At 44.0% G+C, this 25,289-nt stretch overlaps 1 protein-coding gene and 1 long non-coding RNA gene across 4 annotated transcripts in view; both read left to right on the forward strand.

The window, feature by feature from the left end:
- PACRG (parkin coregulated) overlaps positions 1 to 25,289 on the forward strand; it is a 592,936-nt gene that overhangs the window by 445,958 nt on the left and 121,689 nt on the right. The window lies entirely within an intron of this gene.
- LOC134761623 (uncharacterized) lies at positions 21,404 to 24,035 on the forward strand. The gene is made up of 3 exons (XR_010140537.1): positions 21,404 to 22,193; positions 22,381 to 22,672; positions 23,037 to 24,035. It is a non-coding gene; the product is annotated as an uncharacterized LOC134761623 (long non-coding RNA).

The following is a 25,289-nucleotide window of genomic DNA, read 5'->3' on the forward strand; positions in this document are numbered from 1 at the left end:
CTGTTTTTAATAATAGTGAAAAATGAAAATAAGTTAAATGTCTACCAATATGGAAATGGCTAAATCATGTTTTATTCTCATAATGGAATATTATATCATCATTTAAATGAGTGGAGAATATCTAAGAACATGATAAAATCATCATGATATAAAATTAAGTTAAAAAAACAAGGTATAAAACCATATAATACAGTCTTAGTTGTGTAATAATATGTGCTTGTGTGAATACACACGTTAGGAAATACACCTAAGTGGCAATGATGGCTATTTCTGAGGAGTGAGATTACACAGGATCATTTTTCTTTATCCGTCTCTGTTTGCCATCTCTTCCATAATAAACTGCATCATCAAAAAACTAAGTTATTTTGAAAATAAAAACAATGGATTGGTCTAGATTATCTCTAAATTTCTTTATAATATAAACCTCTATTCCATTTATGAACCAATTAAAAACAAAGTAGAAAATAACAGGCAGGTTTTGGCATTTCCAAAAACAGTGGCTCCTTGGAGTACAGACCTTCCACGCCTGATCTCATCCCATCCAGGCCAAAACCATAGAGGATTTGCAGCCAGGGTTATAAAGATACTGCAACCCATTTTAGAAAAGGAAACATGAAATGTCCCCCTTAGAGGCATAGGTGGTTTCTCCTCTAGACCATGGCTTGAGGCTTTTGAGCCCTGCAGTAAGGTGGGCTTGTCCTCACTGATGCGAGAATCACGCTCTCCCCCGCTCGTTGCATATGGTTTTTGCCTCAGGGCCTCCAGAACGTGGGTGTGGCTGAAGTTGCTGCTTCCTTTTCCATAGGAAATATTTTCAAGGTCACCCTCTCCACCCTGAAAACCAGAGGGCACCTCAATGGGTGTCTGCAAGTTCCCAGCTCAGGAGCTTTCACCTCTATTTGACAGGCTCTTCATAAGTTCCTAGTTAAAACCTTGGGGTTAGAGTGTTGGTGCCTTGTCTGCTCCATAGCCAAAGGCATCGCTCTGTGCTCTGGGCTTCAGATGTTAAGGAGAGGTAAATCCTAAAGCACGTACCAGCTGCACATTTATGACTCAAGGCACAAAATCTGAAGTAATCAAGTCGTCCTTTGACTACTCTGCAAGAAAATGCATAACTCAGAAAAGTGTAGCCGTGCATCGCAATTTTTTCAAATAATTCTACTCAGCTGGAAGTGATTTTTTATGTAGAATATCATTTCATGGTTACTTTAGAGCAGGAGTGCCCAATCTTTTGGCTTCCCTGGGCCACACTGGAAGAAGAATTGTCTTGGGCCACGCATAAAATACATTAATGTTAGCTGATGAGCTAAAAAAAAAAAAAATTGCAAAAAAAATCCCATAATATTTTAAGAAAGTTTATGAATTTGTTTTGGGCCACATTCAAAGCCATCCTGGGCCGCAGGAAACTGAAAAGTTTCCTTTTCAGTCTGGGCATAGAAGAGAGAAGTGGGAACTTCTGAATATGACCCAAAACTTCATGTTCCCAGTGCCTGGTCATAGAGTCACAGACACCTTATTATTTTGAATATCACTTTGTTTTTACCATAGAGACAATCAATGGAATCATAGTGCAAGAAAGTGCCTTCAAAAGTGAACCAGTGTATCTCATTGCCTTCAAGCTAAACCATACCAAAGCCATTGCTAACTAGTAAGTAAGGGTCTCTGTTTTAGGGACCATCGCAGGAGAATCCCAGACTCGTACAGAGTTTATCAATCATCATTCTTGGGAAACTTTTTCATATATTCAACTTAAACCTCTCAGAAGAGTTTGTCAATTTCTTCTTATTCAATTCTCAGTCAAGGTGAAAACAGCTGGGTACCGTCTCCATCATCATCATCATTTTTGTTACTGTTACCACCACTAATGCCACTGCTACCACCTGAGACACCTAGGACAGTAGGTGCTTTGCCTCCACTGTCTCATTGAGTCCTCACAGCAAACATAAATAAATAGAGGGGTTTTATTTCTACCTTTGATACATGAAGAAACTAAGGCTCAGAAAGACAAAATGTTTGTCCACAGTACAGCTTGTTGTAGCAGAGCCGAAATATCAACCAGGTAGACTTTTTCTACAGGGCCATGTTACTGCGTCATCCACGTTGTATGATTACAAACTTTCTTAATCTTCAATAGGTGAAATTATTTTAGCCTCTCATCCTGTTTCCTAACCCAGAGCTCTATACCTCTCAGAAATGGTTGCTGATATCTGTTTGACCACTAGGAAAAGGGGGAACTGGGCTAGTATTTTCTACTGCATTCCGATCTGCCCTTCTAAGATAATTAGGTTTGAGCTGGGGAGGGAAGAAGAGCTAACTTTAAAGCTTGGGGAACAATGTCACCTCCCAAATATCTTAGGGGTGGAGCCATCTGTTTGGGGGGACCTGAAGAGTCTTCTCTTGAAGCTTTGTTTGTTTGCAGAGGGAGAATAGAGTGTTTACTCAGATGATGCATTCATCTGGGGTTGGCTCACGGGGGAGTGGGACCTGTGAAGGCTGGGGGGAGTGGTTAAAAGACACCCCCCCCCCCCCCACCCAGCCACCTGTAATGCTACTGCTCCTGAGGGATTGTGGTAACAGTGATTTCTGGTGGGATGCCACCGAGGCTTTCTGGTAGCCCCGGGGTTGTGTAAAAGCTCTGGGTGCTGGGAAGTGGTGAGCAGCTGCTGGGGTGCATAACAGGGAGAGGGGAGGGACAGAATGTTAGGGAGCAGGTGAGCTGCAGGTGGAACCAGGGTTTCCTGAGACCTGGCCTGTGATACCGTGAAACATCAAGGAGTGTGAGTCCAGGGAGATCTGAGCAGCACCCATCAAAGGAGGAGAAGGAGGAGGAGGAGGAAGAGCTCTGCTTCTTCAGGCTCTATTTCCACTGAGGAATCTCAGCATTTTTAACTCATAACCCAAGCTTTTGCCTCTGGGTCATAGTGGATCAAAAGATAAATGGGCCTTTTCAATTTTGTATTTCCAATCTCAGATACTCAAATCATTCCTTATCTAAAGCACAGTTTGTGTTTCAGTTCTCTGGTGCATAGCCCAGGTAATGAGTCTATTCTGTTTATTTATCTAGTTCAGAGATTTGGGCATCTAGTCAAAGTAACCTTATACAAAGAAACAACAAAACACAAGTAGACCAGTTAAGAGCGATTGTAAGATGTCAGTTTCTCCGTCTTACCTGCCCCCCACCCCCCAACTTGTGGGGGTTTCTTCTATAGTCTGCACAGAGAATCTCACTTTTGCCTTTGAACGGCCCCTTTATTTCTTCAGGCAGTCATGACTGTTCTTGGACACAGAAAGTGATCAGAACAAAGATACTAACACTTCACTGGTTCTCTTTTCCTGCTCACAGTTGCTTCAACAACAAAAATTGTGCAATCTTGATCTAAGTCACAAAGTGTAAAACATTCCTATTCTTTCATAAGTGACACTTTTCCCCATTAATGGAGAACAAAGGAAGTAACAACCAGGCAGAAGAAAAATGCTCACCACACAGGCAGTAGACCAGCCTCGTCATGCCCTTGACTCTTTTGCTTTTGATTATCATTTGTTTACTCAAATATTTACTGAAACCTACCAGGCTAAAAAGCATTATGCTAAAGCTGGAAAAGAAAGAAAGGGGGGAGGGAAAGAGGAAGGCAAAAGAGGGGAGAAACTCAGATGAAATTCCTGTCCTTAAAGAGACTGCAGTCAAGTTTGCAAAGTTACATATGTAGAGACCGTGAGAGTGATTCAGATGAAATGCTCTCGGAGCCTGGCTCTAGAGATGAGAGAAGGTTTCATAAGACATTTCACTCGGACTTCAGACACTGGGCAGGTGGAATAAATATATTCTAGGCTAAGGAAATAGCGTGAGTAACGTCTTTGAACATAAACAACAAATTTGCAGCCGAAGTTGCATGGAAAAGGCTGGAGAGAGGGAAAGTCGAGAAATAATGGAAGGTGTTTAATGACAAGCCCAGGAATCTGGGACAGTCAGCGGTCATTGAATACTGACAAATAGGCAAGTGACATCATCACACACGGGCTTCTGTTTGGAGAGTAGTGACAGCCCTCCGTAAGGAGTTTAGGGAGTTGAGGTGGAGTCAGGTGAGCCAGGCTGGAGACTGTTGCTGTATCCAGGACAAAGAACAAGAGGCAGAACTAGGACAGTGGCAGTGGAAACTAAGAGGAAAATAAAATGCTTAAAACCGTGCACAGAAATAACAACATAACAGACGCCCCCAGGCACACACAGCTTAGCAGTTAGTTACACATAAGGCCCAGGGAGATAGAAACAGACAGAGATATTTGGGAGAGTCCACATGAAACCAGTAACTGGAAATGTTAAACTGAGTACAATTACCAAAGATCTTCTGGTAATGAAGGAAAGTGAGCCAGGAACAGCCCTCTGTTTTGGAGCATGTCCATTTGAGAGAGGGATGGAGACAGAAGATGAGCCTGAGGGTGACTTAGAAAGTCAGAGCTGGGAGGAGAAACCTGGAAGAGTATCACATCAGAGAAACCTAGGGAACAGAGTTTTCAGAACCAGGGTCTGAGTGACAAGGTGGAGAGCTACAGAAAGGAAAGAAAACAAAAGACCAAGCATGAAGAAGGGCTCCAGGCTGTAGCGGGTTTGTGCTCCACAAGTTACAGGAGGCTGCGGGGACAGAAGCCAGGCAACAGTGCCAAGGTGTGGCCTGGGGAGTGACGGATCATAAAGCCCCCTCTCATGAGAAACTGGGATAATGGAAGGAGAGACTAAAAGAGTGTTAGTTAAGAAATTAAGAAATTAGAAAAGGGATTTTTTTTTTTTTTTTTTTTTTTTTTTGCGGGTGAGATTCGACCATGTTTTTCTGCAAGGAGAAGAGTCTGAGAAACGTGCCTTAGGTCTGTGCAGGTTCCGTTCCAAGCACCTCCAAACAGCACACATGCTTCCAAACAGCACACGTGCTTCCCTCCATGCACCCCCAGGTGGGAACCGTGGCCACAGGTCAACGCTTCTCTTCCCTGCTGGACCATTTGTTCACCACAGGCACAAATCTGCTGTCTTGTTCACCACCTGACACTTAGAAGAGGCTCAAACCTGGTCATTGGCTGGGGGCTCAAGACAGAGCAAGGAGCATTCCCACTACAAAGCTTCCAGAAAGCTTCCAGAAAGCTTCCAGAAAGTTGGACGGAGAGCAGACGGGGCTCAGCCAGGAGAAACACGAGGCCAGCTGAAGCCAGTGGGCCTGTGAGAAAGAGGGCTCCCTGCCTGGCACCAGGGCTGCAGTCCCTTGTTGAAGTGCACACGGAGGCAGGGTCTGGGAATGCTCATTCCCACCTTGTTGCGTCATGAGCACGCCCCATGCCATTCTGGGCACCACCCTCAGCAACAAGACTAGCTCTCAGCCACCCTCACAGCTCAGCATGGCACAGACATGCTGATCTTATGGCCAGAGGGACAAGGGGAAGGGCTGCATAGACTCCAACTGGCAGGGGCGGATCTTTTGTCCTTTCCTTCTCCTTCCTGCAGCCTGGAACTGAAACAAGAAGGCCTGGGCTCCGGCAGCCACCTTGGGCTATGGAGTAATCTTGAGACACAGACACATGCAGGAAACTTTAGTATTCAAGTAGGAGAAGCCTCATTCTTCTCTGACTTCATAGAGCCCTTGCACTTCAGGGTAGCCTTGTTGCTTCCTTCTGGACTTTTTCTGACAGGAGAGAAATTAAACACCTGTCTTACCTAAGCCAGTATTATGTTGAATTTTCTGTTACATGCAGCCCAACTTAATCTTTACATTAATGCTGCAACATTAATGAAACTGCTAGGAGAAGCTGCCTTGCCAGGCTCCCCGGTGGGTGCCATCACATCCAGCACCCGGTTTCTCAAACTTTCCCACACCCACTACAGAAAAGCAAGAACTAGGTACAGTATCTGGCATTCTGTAGGCGCTGATGGTCATGGAATTCAGTCTCTCTGGTGTATTTTAAGTTGCCATTCAAAAATAAAGCACTCAGGTAATATAAGTGAATTTTGATAAAATTACATGTAAAATTCCTATTTGGGTTGATAGAGCTCTTTCTTTAAAAAGGCTGAATTTTATCTCCTTTTATAGAATTAAAGTTTTTACTTTTCATTTGTGATGAGCTGAATTTTCAGGCTGATGAAATAAGTCACTGATATTTACCACACAGGACTTAATCAAAAAGAAGCTTAGGTTTCTACGGTGGGTTTCCTTTTTGGGCATGGACCATGGTTTTATAGTAGAAAGCTTTGTAGCTTGGCTCACACTGATGTCCTATTGCTCCTCACATGTGCGTTTCGTCTTGGAGGCTGGGCTCCTCTGTAGGTTCTCCTGCCAACAAGCGAGACAGAAAGGAGGCAGCAGTTGGGGGAACTCAGCCTTCCTTCCCACCACGCCTACACCTTGCTGAGCCACTGCTCCCAAGACGAGGCACAGAATCCCCAGAGCAGCCTGGCTTCAACCTACTCATTTGGTGTTCTTTAAATAAAAAAAAAAAAAACTTCTGGCAGAGCGTGGTGGCTCACGCCTGTAATCCCAACACTTTGGGAGGCTGATGAGGGTGGATTGCTTCAGCCCGGGAAGGAGTTCCAGGCCAGCCTGGGCAACATGGTGAAACCCTGTCTCTATAAAAGAAATACAAAAGTAATCCAGGTGTGTTGGCACGTGCCTATAGTCCCTGCTACTCGGGAGCCCGAGATGGGAGAATCATCTGAGCCCGGCAGTTTGATGCTGCAGTGAGCCAAAATTGTGCCACTGCACTCCAGCCGGAGCAAGAGAGCAAGATCTGTCTCAAAAAAAATAATAAATAAATAAATAAAAAAGAATTTTCTTATATCACTAGTTTTCTTGCATGGCGTTTGAGTTCCCATCCACTCTGTAAGCCTTTATAACTGTTATGGTGGGATCCAAGTATAAGCTCTGAGTTACTGTCTCATTCTCCCCCATTCACTTACAGATGACATTCTTGCAGACCAGACCAGCAAGGCTCCTTGCCCAAGGCCACACAGGCAGGAACCGCCAGGCAGCCCGTCCAGTGTCCCAGCCGAGCCCTCCTGGGAGGTTCCTGTGTGCTGGACACATGCCTGGCTGGCTATTGCCTGTGCAGTTTATCCCGTGGTTACACTCACTTGAAGTGGTCTTTCTGGAGACGATGTTGACTTTGAAATTACTTGCATTATCCAGTGATCAGCTCTGATCATTGTGATCCTTTCCAAGCCATACATAATTTTGGGTTTTGCTGTGGCTGCTGACCAGCATCTCTGTTTAAGAGACTGAGCTTTGTGCTAGAGATTCTGGTTTTGATGCATTTCCTAGGCACGCCCACTTCTCCGGTAGAAAGCTAAGAGTGAGTCCGTCACCTAGCTGATCCTTGTGAAGATGAACAGTTCTCTCCATTTGTGTTTAGTGACAAGTATACTCATTAAAATATCATGAAGCCTTCACAAGATGTTCTACTAACTAGTTCGAGACACAGCTTGTTTACTCTGCACTGAATGAGTTTGCATAGGTTGTTACATAGATTATCATATGCCTATAATAAATAGATTGTGGAAAACACTGCTAAAAAGTTTCAATGAGGACCAGGTGCGGTGGCTCACACTTGTCATCCCAGTGCTTCGGGAAGCTGAGGCAGGAGGATCGATTGAGCCCAGGAATTCAAGGCTGCAGTGAGCTATGATTACGCCACTGTAGTCTAGCCTAGGCAACAGTGATACTCTGTCTCAAAAAAAATAAAAATAAAAATTCATTGAGTTTAAGAGGGGTTTTTTGTATGGTCACAAACAAATGGCAGTTTAATTCCTTTACTTTTATGAGCCACTTATTTGGTTCTTCAAACATGTAGAGGCCAAAAAGGCACTGTTTCTTTAGGTTAAAAAAAATGGGCAAAAAATCTGATTTTACGTTTCTTTTCTCAAAAATTGTTCACTAATTATTAACAGCAAACGCTGCATCTCCTGGAGTCACCAGGCGCCGAGCGCTGTGTGTGTTTCACCCGTGTGGCATTTTCATTCTCATTTCATGTATTTGAAAGCTGGGGCTCCGTACAGTTATGACATTGACCCAGGGTCACTCAGATTGCAAATGACAGAGCCAGGGTGTGAACCCAGATAGGTCAACCTCAACCTGAGTGTCTCTAACTCTTCAGGTTAACAGCCTTCTCCAGATACCAAAGCAGCACTAAACCATCTATTCAGTTGTGCGGGCACCTGTGTGGGATAGAAGGGGCTGAGGGATCCTGCTGCCACATTGATAACTATCGCTGGAACCAGGGTCTGAAACCGAGTCAGACTGACCCTGAAACCTATTTGCCCGACCATTTTACTCCCACACCTTGGGCTATCTTGCAAAGGAAGGGTTAAAGAATACATGACGCAACCTCCTGAAACAGGCAGCCTAGGAACTTTGACCCACACACTCAGCCCTGATTTCTGTGGCCACCTCCGTGATCCAGACAGCCGCTTGGGGACAGCAGAGGCTCAGGGGCAGTGAAAAGCAGTGCCGGGGCTGGAGATGAAAGAGCCAATTCTCCATTCTTCTGTGAGTCCCTGGAGATGAACACTGTGAACTTGTTCCCAGTCTCTGTGTCTCGTGCCAGCGGCCCTCCCGTCCCCATTCCAAGGACAAGTCCACTCCCAGAGGATTTGCCCCTGGAAGTGGGTCCTCATGGACGGGAGAATCAGAGGTTATTTGCTTGAGGTGGCAAAAAAAAAAAAAAAAAAAAAAAAAAAAAAAAAATACAGACACATCTCCAGCCAACCCTTTTTATAGATGTATTTTTGTTTTTTACAAACCAAATAGCAGAGTTTCATTATTAGTACAGTAGTTTGGGGTTTTTTTCTCGTCATTAACCACTTAGTTACTATAAATGTGTTTTTAACTCACGGGGAAAAAGTACCAGCATACCATAAAAACCTGAGTCCCACCTAGTCAGCTCCAAATGGAAGGCTTCCAAGGCCCGGGAGGCGCGCTCTATCAAGTTGCTGATTCGGGAGATAGCAGTGAATCGGGGTTCCACCACGCCCCCAGAATACTATTCACAGCAGCTTTGTCATTGACCGTTCTCCCTTTTGGACCAGATCTGAAACAAAGCTTCCAATCACTTCCGATCCTAATAGCGTTACCTCTCTTAGGTAGGGTTTAAGGATTCTTAGTCAAATTTCAACTCAAATAGGTTACCTAGGAACATTCTTAGGGCTTAACCTACTTAATTCTTCTCGTGGTTTCAATTGAAAGTGATAGACTCTTCTAGGCTCTTTGTGTTCCACTGTTTGGTGGTGAAATCACTGCTGTCTCTACCTCCTTAGAGAGCCCACTGCTTCCCACCAATGAGTTAAGTAATTTTTCTTGCCCATTTCTGCAAATTTGTGTTCATAAAATCAGCTGATGGATGAAAGTTACTGAAGAAATTGCTAACAATTTCGAGGCTTTCCTTAAATTGATAGTTTGTTTTACTTTATTCTAGTTCTCAGTGGAAACAAAAGGCAAGAATGATCTTTGGAATGTTCTGTTTACAAAATCAACCCAAACAAGATATAGATGAGACATTGTCTTCCTCCAGAATAACAATCGCCTTTAATTTCTGTGCTGCTGAAACAGTCACAAGAAGCATGATAGATCCAGAAAGAGACCCTTGGTGCTTCATGTGGTATCTTTCTTTAGTACGGGTCTCTTTTACATTCAGCAGATTTCATTAGAAAAAAGAATTTCAAAGTATTTCTTTAACAAAATTGAGAAAATGCGTATTTAAACATTGACATCCTTATGAAAGAGTAATTTCTTACATAAATGTAGCATTTTCACCTATGTTACCTCATTTAATCTTCAGAACTAATCTTAAGATGCAATTTCACAATTTTATAGACAAGGAAATGGAAACTCATAGATGTTAATTCACTCGTACTTTTTAGGTGTACTTTTTAGAGCATAGTCTTATTTAATGTCTTGACTCTAAGTCCAAAATAGAGGCCTCCACTTTGCTGAGCACCAAAAGAGCGGGAGATGAGTCAGTGTGTGAGTCCCAAGAGGAAGAGATTCTGCGGGTCCTTAGCAGTTAAGGAAGCGTCATGAAACATTTCTTGAAGAATGGATAGGATTTAAATAGTTTAGAAGATGCAGTCTTGAAACTATGTGGGTGATCCAGGTTGCATGAGCAACAAATACTTGTTGGACAAGTGAAGAGTGAATGAATGAGGATGGAGGGTGTCTGAGATCAGGAAAATGATCTGGGAAGGTATGAAGGCAAACATTCCCACGACGTGTTCGGGGAACAATGAGTAGGAGCCACTGGCTCTAAGAGAGTGTCCATCTGGACAAGTAGAGAGGGATGGACTGCCGGGGGTGCTCTGGGAGCTTGAAGGGCGTGGAAGGGCAAGGAAGGCCAGGCTAGAAAGTATTGACTTTGCCTTACAGATTAGGTCAGGGCTTCACTGCTTTTGACTAAGGAACTTTATCCTGAAGACAAGATCATGGGAAATCATTGACAACTTGTAGGACATGATATGACCAAACTCAGTGTTTTAGGAAGATGAACAGGGAGTGAAGCACAAAATAGATGAAGAGTGTGTGTTGACTCTGGTTTTAGGAACTCACCCTGTGCCTCTGTAAAGCTTCTGTCAGCTCTTCCCATCACTGGGAAGCAGATTTAAAGGCCAAGCTGCCTAGAAGACATAGGGTTAAAGAAAAAAAAAAAAGGAAGAAAAAGAAATGCACCTTTAAAATTTCCCAATCTTGATTTATACCTACAGAGATGTATGTGTGGTCTCTCCTTTTGTTAGGGTTTTTAAGCTAATCGGTAGGCTTGACTAAAGAATTGTAAAACTTTCACTACAAGAAAAATTAAAAGAAGTCATTTCATGTATCTAAAATGATCACGTATACTTCTGAAATTAGGAAAACGCAGGCCAATGATAAAAATATAACTGTAACGAAACTGTAGGTTTTTTACTGATTGTATTACACAATATTTCCTTTTGGATTCTTAATACAAAGCAGTGAAACACTGATTTGGTTTAAAATAAAATATGGAGAGATTCTTGTCCTGTAGGAAGCTCATCACTCTAATGGGTGTCTTACTCACTGGAACAGTATTTTGGCTGTACTGGAGCACATCGAAAGGAATGAGATTTAGCTTTGCCAAACTTCCACTGTGAAAGAGTTTGCTATAACAGTGTTTTATTATATTCTTATTGAACTTCAGCCAGTTGAAAATAGAATCTCCTCACCATCCTTTTAAATTAGCCTTAAGCTGCAGATAAAAGACAAAAATCAATGTGCAAATTTAGCTCCTTGTGCTCGGTTCCTTAAGAAATTTACCCCAGTGCTAATACGCAGGACACATAGATAATAGAACATAGAGTAACTGGAAGTTTTAAAGTAGCATTTCTTGTTCAGTTTAGGTCTACTTAAGAGTCTGGTAAATCCTGTACATAAATTGTTTCTTTAATGCTATAGATTATAGTGCATCTCTTTATACTGTCCATACTAGCTCAGTAACACTGCCCCTGATAACATTTCATGTGGCCATGACAAATTATGGTGAAATTTTCAGTGTCCAGTTGGAATGGAAATTGCTAGAAAAAAAGCGGTGCCTAAATAATGGTGCAATTCTGTTTACTCCATTTCACTAAGAATTACTAAGGGCTTCGAAAACCCAACTCGAAAAAGGAAGCACATAAACAATGTTCATATTGGCCATACCAGCTTGAATGTCTCTAACTGTTCTAAGTGGTACAGGTGCTATGAGCTCCTAAGAATATCCCTGTGTTTGAGAGGAGTTAACTCAGAGCCTTGGGTTGCTTGCTGTCCTGCCGCACGGCACAAGAAAGGTTAGCAACATAAAGAAATGCAACTTTGCCTACTTCAGGCATTAATATAAAGAAACCTACGTACAAGCACCCAGAGACACACAAAGAGAGAGAAAGCTCACCATTCTTGAAAAAGGCAGTTCTGCAGGCTCCACAAACAAGTACACCAGTGAATGGGAATGATAAGAGGAGAACAATTTGGTTACATTCAGAGACCTGGTGGGCAAATGGAAACGGGACAAGCAGTGGAAATTAGGCCAGATCATGGAAGATTTGTTTTCATGGCGTGACACCTGCAAGGCCAGGAAGGCTAAAGCCAGAACACCAATGCAATTAATTAGCAGAAACCAAAAAGTAATTAATTTAGCACGCCACCGTATAGGGCAGAAGCAAATACTGCTGTCCGTAGCCACGGATGGGGAAAGGATCTAACCACACTCCAGGCACCTCTGCACATGGCACCACAGACAGAAAGATGGAGGAGGAGTGCAGCCGTACTCTGAGAGTCATCACAATTGTTTTTTACCGAAAAAAGCAAGTGGGAACAATTGGCCAAAATAAGCCTGGATTGTAGTAGAAAATGAAACTAAGAAAGAAAGATGAGGGGACATTGTGATAAAACAATCCACGTAATTTCTATAACATGGATCCATCTTAATAAGATGTCCTGAAGTTCAGCATGAGTAAAGTTCTAGGCCAGTTCAGGGTTGTCATAGGACATCTACATTTTTCAAATTAACAGGACTTAAAGATGTTACATACTGTTACTTCAACAGTTGGTAAATTTCACTGCAAATATATAAGCCATTTTAAAGGAAAATATTAGATAATCAAAGAATTCGTTAAGAAAAAGAACAAATTGAGTGCCCACAATATAAATGGTGGCCCTGCTGCAGATTCGTTCCTGATGCCGGAGATAAGATGCTGGAGAAAATCGCTGCATCATCAATTTAATCCCGCACAAAATGCAAGCGACCACCTCAGCTTAGTTGCGGTTGTAGTGGGCATGGACTTTACGGGGGCATAACTGAAGGCCAAAATTAAATATTCTTTATTTCTCTGTATCTCAGTGTAATGTCCTGATCCTGAGCCCCAGACTGCCTCATGGGTCCAGTAGGGATGCCTCTCAGCGGGTTGTGCATCGGGAGAATTTTGCTACGTTGAGCTCCAGAGCTGCTTCCCTGTGTTTCCTCTCCCACTGCTGACCCCACCCCCATCTACTCTAAGCCCCAGCAAATCACCCCAGCACTCCCAGGCAGCGAGTAGGGGAGGGCGTGCCCCCTCCTCTCTCTGTTTTGGTCCAACGTATATGTCACAGGGCTTCTTTAAAGGGTGACTGGGCCTTTCTGCTGGCCTTCACTTAACTCTCAGCTCAGCTTGCAGGCACCCTCTGAGACGCAGGCACTGCCCCCTTATAGAATCTGCATAGTGGGCTGCCTAGCCAGGGGGCTTCGTTGTGTGGCCTTTTCTCTGGCAGGCTTTCAGATTTCCTCCTTCCCCCAAGAATGGAGCCAAGGGGTGGACCCCAAAATAGCCTGCTGGCTGCAAGGCTGCACACGCCTGGAGAGCTGCTGTCCAATGGCAAATGGAAGCAACATTCTCATTGTCTCCACTCTCAGACACCCTCAGATTACTGAGGGAATTCTCTCGTGTGCCCCCTTCAACACACACACAGACACACATACACACACAGAGACACAGACACACACACAGACACACGCAGACACAGACACACACACACACAGACTACTTGTCATTCTAAACTTGTCACCTCTATCCTCAGCATGGGGCCAGTGTGGTGGAGAGGCCTGTTTTGCCTGGCTGTCTCATCTCTCCCAACTTAGATTCTTACTAAGAGTTGGAACTCTTGATTCCTCTGGCCGCTTCTGGCAGCCTCTTCCCCTGGACACACCCTATCTCCCTGCCCAGTGGAGCTGTCGCGTGCAGGTGTGCATCTCTCACTCCAGCCGGACAAGGCGCTCCCTGGCCCCATCTCACAGACTAAAACATGAGGCCGTTCCTTTGCTTCCGAGTAGTTTAATGTCATTCAACCCAGCACGCATTCCCTCCCCACTGCTCTGCTCCCTCCCTGGAGGTGCTTCTGTTCCTACCCCCTGAGGGGCACAGTCAGGAGGTATTTAGTCGGCCTCCTTCGCCCTCACCACACACACAAGGCCAATTTGACGGTTGTTTGGGGGCATCCACTCCTGGGGCTCTTGACTTATTCCCCGGGCTCTGTGCCATCAGCGCCCTTTCCTGCCCCCACTTCGCGGGCTCTGCCTCCTCTCCCGGCACCTGCTCTGCAGGGAGGGAGACATCCCCGTCCTCAAGCTCCACAGGGTCCCGGGTAATTTCATCCGTTTCCGTTCCCTATCAGTGGCTCCCAAATCTGTTTTTCTCAAAGTCTGTTTTCTTCTGAACACCAAATCACAGTTTCAACTGTATTTGATACAACACCTGAACCTCAGGATGGCCTAAATTGAACTCATTATTGACTTCTCACATCCGCTCCTCCGTTGTATGCCCAACATCCCTCCATAGACTGATCTGTTCGCAGCCTCTGCTGGAACCTTAGTGCCACCTTGGACGCCACCCTCGCCCACACTACCCACGCCAGTCAGTGCACCCAGGCCTGTGCAACTGGCCTGTGAAAGGCTCCTGTGCTCGCCGCCCACCTTTGCCAGTGGCTCAGGACTGGCCCCATCTCTTTGCAGCACTGCTGAGAACGCCTCTCCACTGAGAGCCCGCGCTCCTCCCCTCCATGAATGTATCTGCTTTCCACCCCAGACCTCATCCTAGTGCTGCAACGTTGACAGCCCCGTCACCTGCAGAACCATCCAAACCCATCAGCAGCACACAGAGACCCTGCTAGATTTCCCAGCCCCGAATCCCGCCTTTTCTACTTCACCCTCTTTTCTACCTCACTTAGTGGGTTTCCCATCCCAAAGTGGATTCTCACCTCCATGGTGTATCAAAGTCCCACTCCTTATCCCAGGTCCAAAAGAGCTTCTTTGGGGAAGAACCCCAGCATCCCAGGCCATGAGTCAGGACTCTCCTTCAGCACTGCTGTGACGCGGCACGTAACCCCACCTGCGCACTTAGCACCTCCTGTTACGCGCCTGTCCGCTGATCTGCCCCTGTCATCACATGAAGAGCTCCTGGGAGGCCGGGCTTTCTCCCAGTCCCCTTTATATTCCTCGGGTCTAGGGCATGCCTCACACTAAGTCAATACCAAATAAACTGTATTTGGAACCAAGGAAACTTGAGGGGAGAGTTAAAAAGTCCCAAAATGAGCATATCTCTTTGAAACACCCCTTACAATATTAGTTTTTAAAATTCTAGTTGTTGAGCTATGTTGGAGTTGTGTGCGTTTATATGAGTATCTTCGCCTACAGGGAACTATGTGATCTGTGCAAACAGAGTCCCCCCACACAGGACTGGTTTGCATCAGAACATCGGGGAGGCAGGAGCCCTAAATCAACCATTCTTTGTATAGAAAAAGCTCTCCCAAGTCATTCTTTTCTTTGGCATGTATATAGTCATCTTTTACCAAATGTTTTGTCAGTATCAAATTCATTTGCTACTGGAAAAACTGTTTTGATGACAGTTGTTGCTAAAAACCTGTACCTGATCAAAATGATTGAGCTTACTAACTCTAAATTAGGAAGTGTCTGTTTAAGCCCCTGAAGCTACAGTAGAAAATCTAACGTCATCTCTTAGAGGTGACCTTGTTAAAATACTAATGTGATGCCTTTGTGAGTCCACTGTCTCATTTATAAGAATCAGGCCACTGATCCTCAGGCCTGAAGGCTTATCTCTTGGGAAATAGAGGTCACACCAAGGGTTTGGCCCGTGAGTGAGAAGGTCATCTCCAGCCTAGAAAGGTGAAGACTCTTTGATTCTACAGTTCGAAAGGGTGGCCAAACCATTTTATTTTAGTGGCCTTTCTCACACTTTGTCTAGTTTCTTTTTTGTTACATAATCTGCATAAAAATTCCCTCAGTAGTTACAATTGCAATTTAGTTCAAGTCTGACTTGGTGTGCCGTTCTGCTGTGTTTGAGATCTGAAAAACTGTCGTCATTGCCCATCCAGATAGCATTCAGTAGAGGGGAAAGGATTCCTTTGTACAAAGCAAGCATGGGCTTAGGATATTTCCACATACTATTCATTTGCAGACATTGACTAAGAACAATTAGGAATGTATGCTAGAACGTGAAAAACGTCTTTTACATTTGGATCCATCTTGTAAGTGACCAACATACTTTTCTTTGAAAAAATAGAGCCCATACGTTTGTGGCCTAACAAGACATGAGAGGATAATTGATTAAAATGTCAAAGGTGGTTGGGGAATGCTGAGATGGAATGATACTGCAGGAAAGATTTCGCAAAAACAAATTAAAGTGGAAATTACAATTCATGTATAACGCCCTTTGTATGATCAAAGCAGGCATCATCTGTCCTTCTAAGTTCTACGTATAACATAGTTTTGTTAAAGAAAAATCAGGCATGAGATGGGCATAAGGGATTTGCTCACAAATGCATAATAGCTCTAATGACTAATTTTGGTCTTAGTTAGTGCAATTCTGTAGGTGGACGTTCAGCCAGTTTGTTAACATGGTGTTTTAAGAATGTCTTCCAGGACAATTTTAAAAAAGAGAGAATTATCTTCTCTTACAGAACAATGAAAAACAGAATTATCTATCAGGGATGGATATTTATTACATAACCTATTGGAGAATAATGGAAGGGAACTAGATGCCTTATGCCCTGCTTATTCATTATCTGATGCCTTTAAAGGCTGAATGGCATTGCCAATTATTCATTGTGGCAGGGGCTGCCATCAATTTTTAGCTTACAGATTGCTAGTTTCTCCCATGTTCTCTTTTCCATGAAACAGCAACATACACCATTTTGTTCTCTATTTTAAAATGTTACATTGCAGCCCTCCAACAAACTAATTCCATTTAGGTTTCTTCAGGAAGAGCTACAAATGAGTTTTGTGAAAGTGTACTTAAATGCAGCCATCCAGCCGTCAGCATCAACAGGCAGTCAGCTGTGCCCAGTGCCATGCGCCTGATGCCCATGACTGACAAGGGCCCGCATTCACTGTCCTGGGCTTATGTGAATGCTGACACACTGGTCACCGCAGGGCGTACTGCTTGTTGCTGCTTAGTTCATGCTTGCACGGGCAGACCCCCAGGTGGCCTGTCATTTATTTCTATAAGCTAGGTGTGGTAACACCACACAAGCAGTAACATTCATTTATATGAAGGAGAAGTAACATAATCCAAAAATCAGAAAAATTACTTCCGATAGAAGAAACTAGGTTTCAAATGCAGGTCTTAATAATACAACTGGATTCCGATTGCATTACATTGGTTTTCTCTTCCAAATAATTGGCAAATGAGGAAAAACAGCTCATCCCCATCCTAACAGGAAGGTCTGAATCTGAAGCCTTACCATTGGTGACTCATTAGGATCCCATTAAGAGCCAGAAAACTTGCCTAAATATAATACAAATCAAATCTCAAATGAGGACATACACATTTGTAAGCTAAACTTGAAGTCCCCAAACATCTACAAGTACATTTGTTCTTCATAAGTACAGTCGTAAAGAAAAGCCCGGTCAGTGACAGTCGACCTTGAGCAACGTTGGAATATGAGGTTTCTAAAGTGAAAATACAGGTCGGGGCACAATCTAGTTGGTGCAGAGAGTTGCATTAGACACAAGTAGTCAGTGACCCCGATGCACGGAGGAAATTCTGAAGGTTCAACATCTGTCTGAAAATAATAGACAGGCCCTGCCTAGCAGCACAAGGGACTTTCAAGAATGGGCTTTCTTGTAAATTTTGGGTTTCTTTTCTTAGAGAAGGTAAAAATGACCTGCTTTCTACTTTTCTTCTGATTGAACTGCAATGGCCAAAAATATTTATAAGAATAAAAGTTAACGAAAACAATCTAACCCCTCAGTTCAGAACCCCAGTAAAATTTGTTTTGGAGCCTAAAACTAGAATTGGGCAAAAGTGTAGAGCTCTTTCTCTTATACTAAAAAGCCCACTCAAATGTTCTGTAAGCCCGCTCCAAAGATAAAGTCAGAAACAACTTAACAACTTCGTCTTCCTTCACTGATTACTTCCCTCGTGTTCTGTCTATTGCTAATAACGTCCTGACAAGCAGCTCCACGCACACTCACCCAGTGCCCGTGTGCAGCATGCAAACCACTTGTCACCCAATCCATTTCTTAGGGATGACTGTGTTCCTGAAACAACTGAAATCAGAAATCCCTTATTTAGCATTTATTGGAATACTGAATTTAAAATATTACTTACATATTATCATTTGAATGGTTTGGGGAAAAAAAAAAACACCTGTTACTTAGATTCAAGTTAAAAGAGGGACTATGTATTAACCCTTATCCAGGAGAACAGCTTAAAATATAAGCACCTTTTCCTAAACCATTCCACTTAAATGGACACTGGACCTCAAAATTGCAAACAATAAATACATAAATAAAAGCAATAATTAAAAAACTAACTTCACCATCATCCCTCCCCGCCACCCCCCAAACCTACTTCCTTCCCAGGCTTCAAATGAAATTTCTGTGAATGACCCCACCCAGTCTCACTCCTCAGCTCAGTGTCAAGTTCCAGTGTCCTCTGAACCTCCCTTTCTCTGACCCCCACACCTTTTTGGCGAGTGCCCCCCCAACACCACGAGGCCTTTCCCCTTCACTGCTATGGCCGCTTTCTGCACCACCCTTGGGGGAGGTCACAGCCCCTCTGTGACCTAAGCGCTCTCCTCTCTAAAAAGAAGGCATCCACTTAGGTGGTTTATAAGCTTTCTCCTAGCTCAAGGATCTTGAGTGTATCTTTGAGCTAAGATACACTCATGAGCTAAGACCTCATGATTCAGGCACTGTGGCTGCACTCCACCAGGTGACTTATCTGTGGACCACACTCCACGTGGCCATCTGTGCCTATGCTCTTCCTCCACCCATCCACCAAAATGCCACCTTCTCCTCCACTCCCACTCCCAGCCATGAAGTCCCTCTCTCCCCAGGTTGTCCAGCATCCTCTCATCTTCCATTTCCAGCCACCTTTTTTCTCTAAACCCTGTCACACTTCATAGGAGTCTCTCCCAATGAAACCCACACCCTGCCTGGTGTCTCACACCCCAAAGCAGACTGTAAGCTTCCTGAAGACTGTCCTGCTCCTCAATGTCCCATCCCCTCCCTAACTGACCAGTGGTGCCATCAACGGGGAAGCACCAGGGCAGTTGTTGTTGAATTGATTTCAGTTAATTCAGTTTTTAACTGAATCAAGCAAAGGATGTCACAAGCTGGCTTTTATAACTAAAGAAAGCACAGTTGTGCAGCTGCCTCCAGAGTCTCTGGGGGTTAGAGGGAATGAAATAGGGAAAGTCCCCAGAAGCCAGCTGACTGCTGCTCAAACCAGGTGCAGGTTGGGAGAAAATCTATAGTGAATGAAGGAAAATGAAATGCACAGTGGAAAAGAATACCAACATTCTTGCAAAGGAACCTTAAAGTATTATTTTTGCAAAGAATGCAAGGATTATTTCAGTTCCCTTGTTGACTAATTTGTATGTTCTTCCTACAGATACTTTCAGAAAAAGATCTATTGTTTGTTTTTCTCTGTGCTGACACAGTATCCATTGTTTAGAACTGTAATCATAGCACACATAGTTGAAAATGTGGGCTCAGGGACAAGCTGTATTTTCCCCTCTGGTTCTTTAGACAGTGAATACTGTGTTCTTTATCTCTTACCACAGCTCTTTTGTCAAACATTTAATGATTTTTTCCCCCAGACAAATTTGTAGTTTGTTATCAACCATAAAAATGTCTATTGCCTCATTTTTAAACATTTAAACTTTGGTAAGTGTGTCTCAAGATGAGCATGAATTAAGGTGTTTATTTCATTTTAAATACATTTTTTTTATCATAGTGTACAAAGCTAGAGTTCTCCGACATGGATGGCTTATGTGGATCTCTATTTAGACTTGATGAGAGAACATTTTATTTTTGTACTGTCTGTATTTGCAGGGAGGATGGTTAGGCCGACTGGCTCCCAGGTTGGGTGTGTTGGGAGCATCTGTCAAGGGTTGGACAGGTGCAGACATCTGTGACTTCCTGCAGTAGGCAGCCGTCACTCGATTTCCTGCTTAAAAAGATCTGACACACTTCTCCACTCTTTGGATCTCCATTTTTCCAAATGCCCGATACTTCTTACTATTCTACAACCCTTAAACCGGATCCCAAAGTCTGTGAGAGATAAAAGCCTTTTTAAACCCAATAAATAGTCACTCTTTGTTGTTCCTGGTTTTAAAATGACAATTTATTGCTTGATACAGACATTTGAAGCCTATAATTCAAATGAATATTTATAAAAAGAAATTTCAAGCACACTGGCATGTAACTGCAGGGTAATCTTTAAATATTCATTTTTAAGGTGGTGATAGAGTCTACAAAAATTTTAATGTGCCATATCATATTTTATAAATATCCAACTATAGAAATATGCCTTGTGTGCTAATCATTTCCATAAGGCTTCACTTAGATTGAGAGAGTGAAAATGGGTGTCAGTCTTTCAAATGTCCAGAGGAAAAACTTTCATTTTGTTTTAAATTTGTTTTTGAGGACTGAATTTAAACTTAAGACAATGTATGAAGAGTTAAGGTCAGAATTGGTACTTTCACCACTATTCTATTTGTATTGCTTTAAATTCTCTGATTAAGTGTGGAAAACTATCAACAAGGTAATTGTTCCCAGGGGCTGCCCGGCCAGAAATACCGAGACTGACCATTTTTAAGAACCCAGTGCTGTGTATGGAACAGTGCGGCATGGTGGCCTCCTGAGAACTGGGAGGGAAACACTAAATGAAGACGTGAACACATGGGATTTTTTTCTTTATTTTTATTAAATAAAAAATATTTTTATTTTATCATATTGAACTTGACAAATTTTCCTCAGAGATAATTTTTGTTTCAATATTCAAAGTTAGAAATTGTACCAGCCCATCAGTTTGAAAGTATTCCTAAAAGTATTTCAAATAAAAATGTATTTTAAATGTAGTACACATTTTAAACATATTGGAGAAAACATAGAATCAGAGACTTTTTCAAATCCATGTTGGACTGGGAAACTGTTTCTTTTTGTTTCTTTTTTTTTTTTTCTGAGATGGAGTCTCACTCTGTCGCCCAGGCTGGAGTGCAGTGCCGCGATCTCGGCTCAGTGCAACCTCCACCTCCTGGGTTCAAGCGATTCTCCTGCCTCAGCCTCCTGAGTAGCTAGGACTACAGGTCTGGGCCACCAAAGCTGGCTAATTTTTGTATTTTTAGTAGAGAGAGGGTTTTGCCATGTTGGCCAGGCTGGTCTCAAACTCCTGACCTCAAGTAAGACTGTTTCTTAATGCTAATCAGATCTGACAACAGATGAGGCCGTCTGTGATGGAGGTTCTGCGCCCGATTCCACATTCCCCTGTAGCTCATAGACTCAGTGCTCCTTTCTACAGAGGAGACATTCCACAGTCAGTGTTCCTGGGGTTCTGTTTTCACTCTTGAAGTTCCAGAACTTAGTTGCAGTTCTTCCTCTTGATGTCACTCTTTCGTTCTCTCCCCCTCTCTCCCTCCCTCCCTGTCTTTTCTCCTGTCTCCCTGTCACCCTCCTTCCCTCCTTTCATATCTTTCTTTCTTCATCTTGTTATTGCCATCTGTCTGCCTTTCCCAAGGCAGGAAATCCCGGTGCCTCCAGGCTGGTGGTGTCTGGCTCTGGGCTGTACAAGCCACAGGCCACCTGCCATCAAGCACAGAATGGGCTTGACGGGGACCCTGACTGCCAGTCGTTCCTGGGACTAGATAGGGTGCAGCCGGGGTGTCCGAGGTGTTTGTAGTCATAGTGGCATACTGACACTGAAGAGGACAGCTTTTTTGTAAGCGGTGGTTGCTTCACTCATCAAAATAGCCTCTTGGTGAAGGCATCAATGTGCAAGTATTTTGGAGCAAGTAAAATCAGTCCTGGAGATTAGAACACGCAGGCCTGCTGCGCCGCAGGAACGGGGCTGCCTGTTGAGACTAGAGTGCACTGCCCCCCAGCCTCACACCTGCCGTTCTTCCCTCTGCTCTTCTCCCTTCCCACCTCCTTCACTCTCCCCTCCTTCCCCACGCCCCTCCCTTTTGGTCATCAATGCACTTTGCAGGCATCAGATATTTGGGGCTTTTCAAGTGCCTCCCCTCTACATTGGTGCCCACCGGATTGCTGAACCGTGAGCCTCTCCTCCCTTCTGGGACTGGTCCTCTTCAACTTGAGCCTTGATCTGGAGTTGATGGTAGAGGGAGTCCACTTCTCTTGACCCCTGACTCTCACCATGTTAAAAGGAGGTGATGTTTCCAAAGGTAGCAATTGAAGGAGCCTCTTTATCCCTCCATAACAGAGAGAGCATCAGGGATGCCTTGGCCTCTCAGCCACGCATTGATGATTGGCATTTGATTGTTTTCACATTTCGTTATCATGAACTACTAATAATGTTGGCTAATTGTTTATTTCATTTATAATTCCTTAAATCTCCATCTAATCTTGAAGCTGTTGCATCCAAAGAGAGTGCTGCCAAGGAGAAGTTTAACCACAGGTGCTGCCCTAACCACACTTCCAAGACTATCTCCTGATGTGTGTTCTCCTTACATCATACATTTGACCGTGAAACCCGTGAAGACAGGAGTCCAATGGAGAAGAGTGTTGGAGGCCTCTTCCCTGTCAACATTGCCTTAGAGCCCAGTGTTTTCAGTGTGGTGTGACTCCCTTTTCCAGCCGCGAAATCGTTCCCCCCGCTTCCCAGAAGTGTGCTTTAAAGACATTTTGTGATAAGGGAATGCAGGTAGGAAGGGGTCTAACCTCCCCCAGGGCTCCCTGCGCCTCGGTGGCTGAGGAGGTGGCAGTGGAGGCCGCCCGACCCCCTCTCAGCCTCCCTGTGCTGCGTTCCCTGCCCTGCCGGGGAAACGGAGATTCTGCCCCTAAACACACACAATCACGCTGCTTTCAACGTTTCCGTTCCCACGGCCATTCTAAAATGGCCCCTGGAGAGCTCTGGCTTCCTCCTGCGCCCCTTCCCGCGCCCGCCGAGCCCTCCTCCCGCGCCCCTGCGTGTCCCCGCAGGCTCCCGAGCATCTCCTCCCAGCTCGGGGATCTCTCTCACTCATTCCTCCCTCCCTGATTCTCGCCTCCATTCTCCCGCTCTCCAGCAGGGCGCAGCTCCCTCCTGCTCTTTCTGGAGAAGCAGGGATCCCAGAGATCCCCCACGAGGTGGTCCCGCCCAGACCCCGTCCCTCCAGTCGCTGGCTGAGTTTCCCTCAGTTTCCTCCAGCTCATCTCCTGCCCACCTCGAAAGCAACAGGTCCAAGATCCCAATCAGCATTTACCGCACGGCGTTACCGCGAGAACGTTCCCTGATCATCTAGAGTTAGGGAAGTAGAACCGTGCCCTGCACATGATAAGCACATGGAGACTCTCATCAATGAGAGCTACTCTGATTGCTGCTCACGGACAGCGCCCAACAGCTCTGTTGTCCATGCTAATGACACCGTCGTCCCTCCCCTGGTCAACCACGACCCAAATGTTAAAGTGACCTTTCACTCTTTTCGCCAACATATATCCACTCCAAGACCTCTCCTGTCCTAGGGCTACTGGGAGCTTTAACTGTGGCCTCACCTGGCTGTGCAGCATTGGGGAGTTGCTGCTCCACGCCTTAATGATGTCAAATGGGAAGAGTGACAGCTACTTCATCAGGGTTTGAGGCAACATTAGGCAACACAGTGTAAATAAATAACATACCAATCTGCTTGGCACTTAGCGATGGTTCAATAAATGTTACCTATTGTCATCCTGATAACTGTTGACAGAATTCTGTATGAGACTTCAGTGATGGTTTCTTGAAAGAGTTACTTATCATATTCTGCAATCAAAGAAGGGAGGCCAAGAAGTATACAGATAAATGTGCACATGACGCAAGACCCGGGGTGAGCAGATGTTCAGAAGATAGAGAGAAAGAAAGACTAGAGAAACAGACAGACAGACAGAAAGACTAGACAGACAGACAGACAAATAGACAAATAGACGGATAGACAGGTAGATAGACGGATAGACATGTAGACAGACAGAATAGACAGACTAGACAGATAGATAGATATAGATAGATAGATAGATAGAGGCAGACAGAGAGATAGCTTGGTAAATGGGCAAATGATAGAAAATATAAATAAATATATGAAGCAGAGAGAAAACTGAAGCAGAAAAAAGTAAGAAGAATTTGTGGTCATTTTACTAAACTTTTAAAAACTTGAACCTAAAATTTTCAAGATAATTTTTTTCTGCCAGGAAAAAATACGTATATTAATAGAATGTGTCAATACCTGATTTTTTCCACAGTAAGAACATTTCCCTTCAAATACAGTCATAACTGGTTCTCCGTTAGTAGTAATCACAGCTCATCTCTGTGGATATTGTTGGTGCTTTCAGTTGCTCCAGTTCACATCTATTTTGAAATCACCTTTAGCTATAAAGGAAGAAAAAAGAAATATCATCTGTAAATGCTTGGTCTAGAGGTGTATCATAAAAATACAGTCCCATTAACCTACTGTCCTTATGAAACTGGTGGCTATTTTCTTTTCTTTTTTTTCTTTTTTCTTTTTTTTTTTTTTTTTTTGTGAGACAGGGTCTCACTCTGTTGCCCAGGCTGGAGTGCAGTGGCGCTATCTCGGCTCACTGCAAGCTCCACCTCCCAGGTTCACGCCGTTCTCCTGCCTCAGCCTCCCAAGTAGCTGGGACTACAGGTGCCCACCACCATGCCCAGCTAATTTTTTTTTTCGTATTTTTAGTAGAGACTGGATTTCACCGTGTTAGCCAGGATTGTCTCGATCTTCCGACCTTGTGATCCGCCTGCCTCGGCCTCCCAAAGTTTTGGGCTTACAGGCCTGAGCCACCGAGCAGGCCGGCTATTTTCTATTCTTATGTTAAATGTTCTCTCTTTACCTTCCATTTTAAGGGAATTGACAAGGGAGCAATTCAGAGAAGGGGTTATCTTATCTTTCAAAGGAACAGAACTGGCCACATCCCAGTAGAAAGTAGAAAGGATAGCATCCCTGTCCATGTCAGGACCACAAAACAAAAAGTACAAAAATTGTGATGTAAAGCAATCGAAACTTACAAGGCAGTACATAGGGATATAATGACTTCATCATCACTGATGCAAAGAGAGGTTTCTAGATACGTGTTTATCTGTGAGCCCCACATCCCCGCTAATCTGTGCTGATGTCTTGAGGAAAATTGGAGTGGGTGTAAAAACTTTGATTCACTCACATACTTTCGTTTTTCAGGTAGCCATTTCAATCTAGCCTTGGACATGCATTAACCAAATGACTGGAACTAGTTATTCACTAAAATGACCACAGATTTTTAAAATAATCTGTATCAACTCTTTTGATTATGAGAATTTTACT

This window comes from Pongo abelii, chromosome 5, assembly GCF_028885655.2.
Source record: "Pongo abelii isolate AG06213 chromosome 5, NHGRI_mPonAbe1-v2.0_pri, whole genome shotgun sequence".
Classification (NCBI taxonomy): domain Eukaryota; kingdom Metazoa; phylum Chordata; class Mammalia; order Primates; family Hominidae; genus Pongo; species Pongo abelii.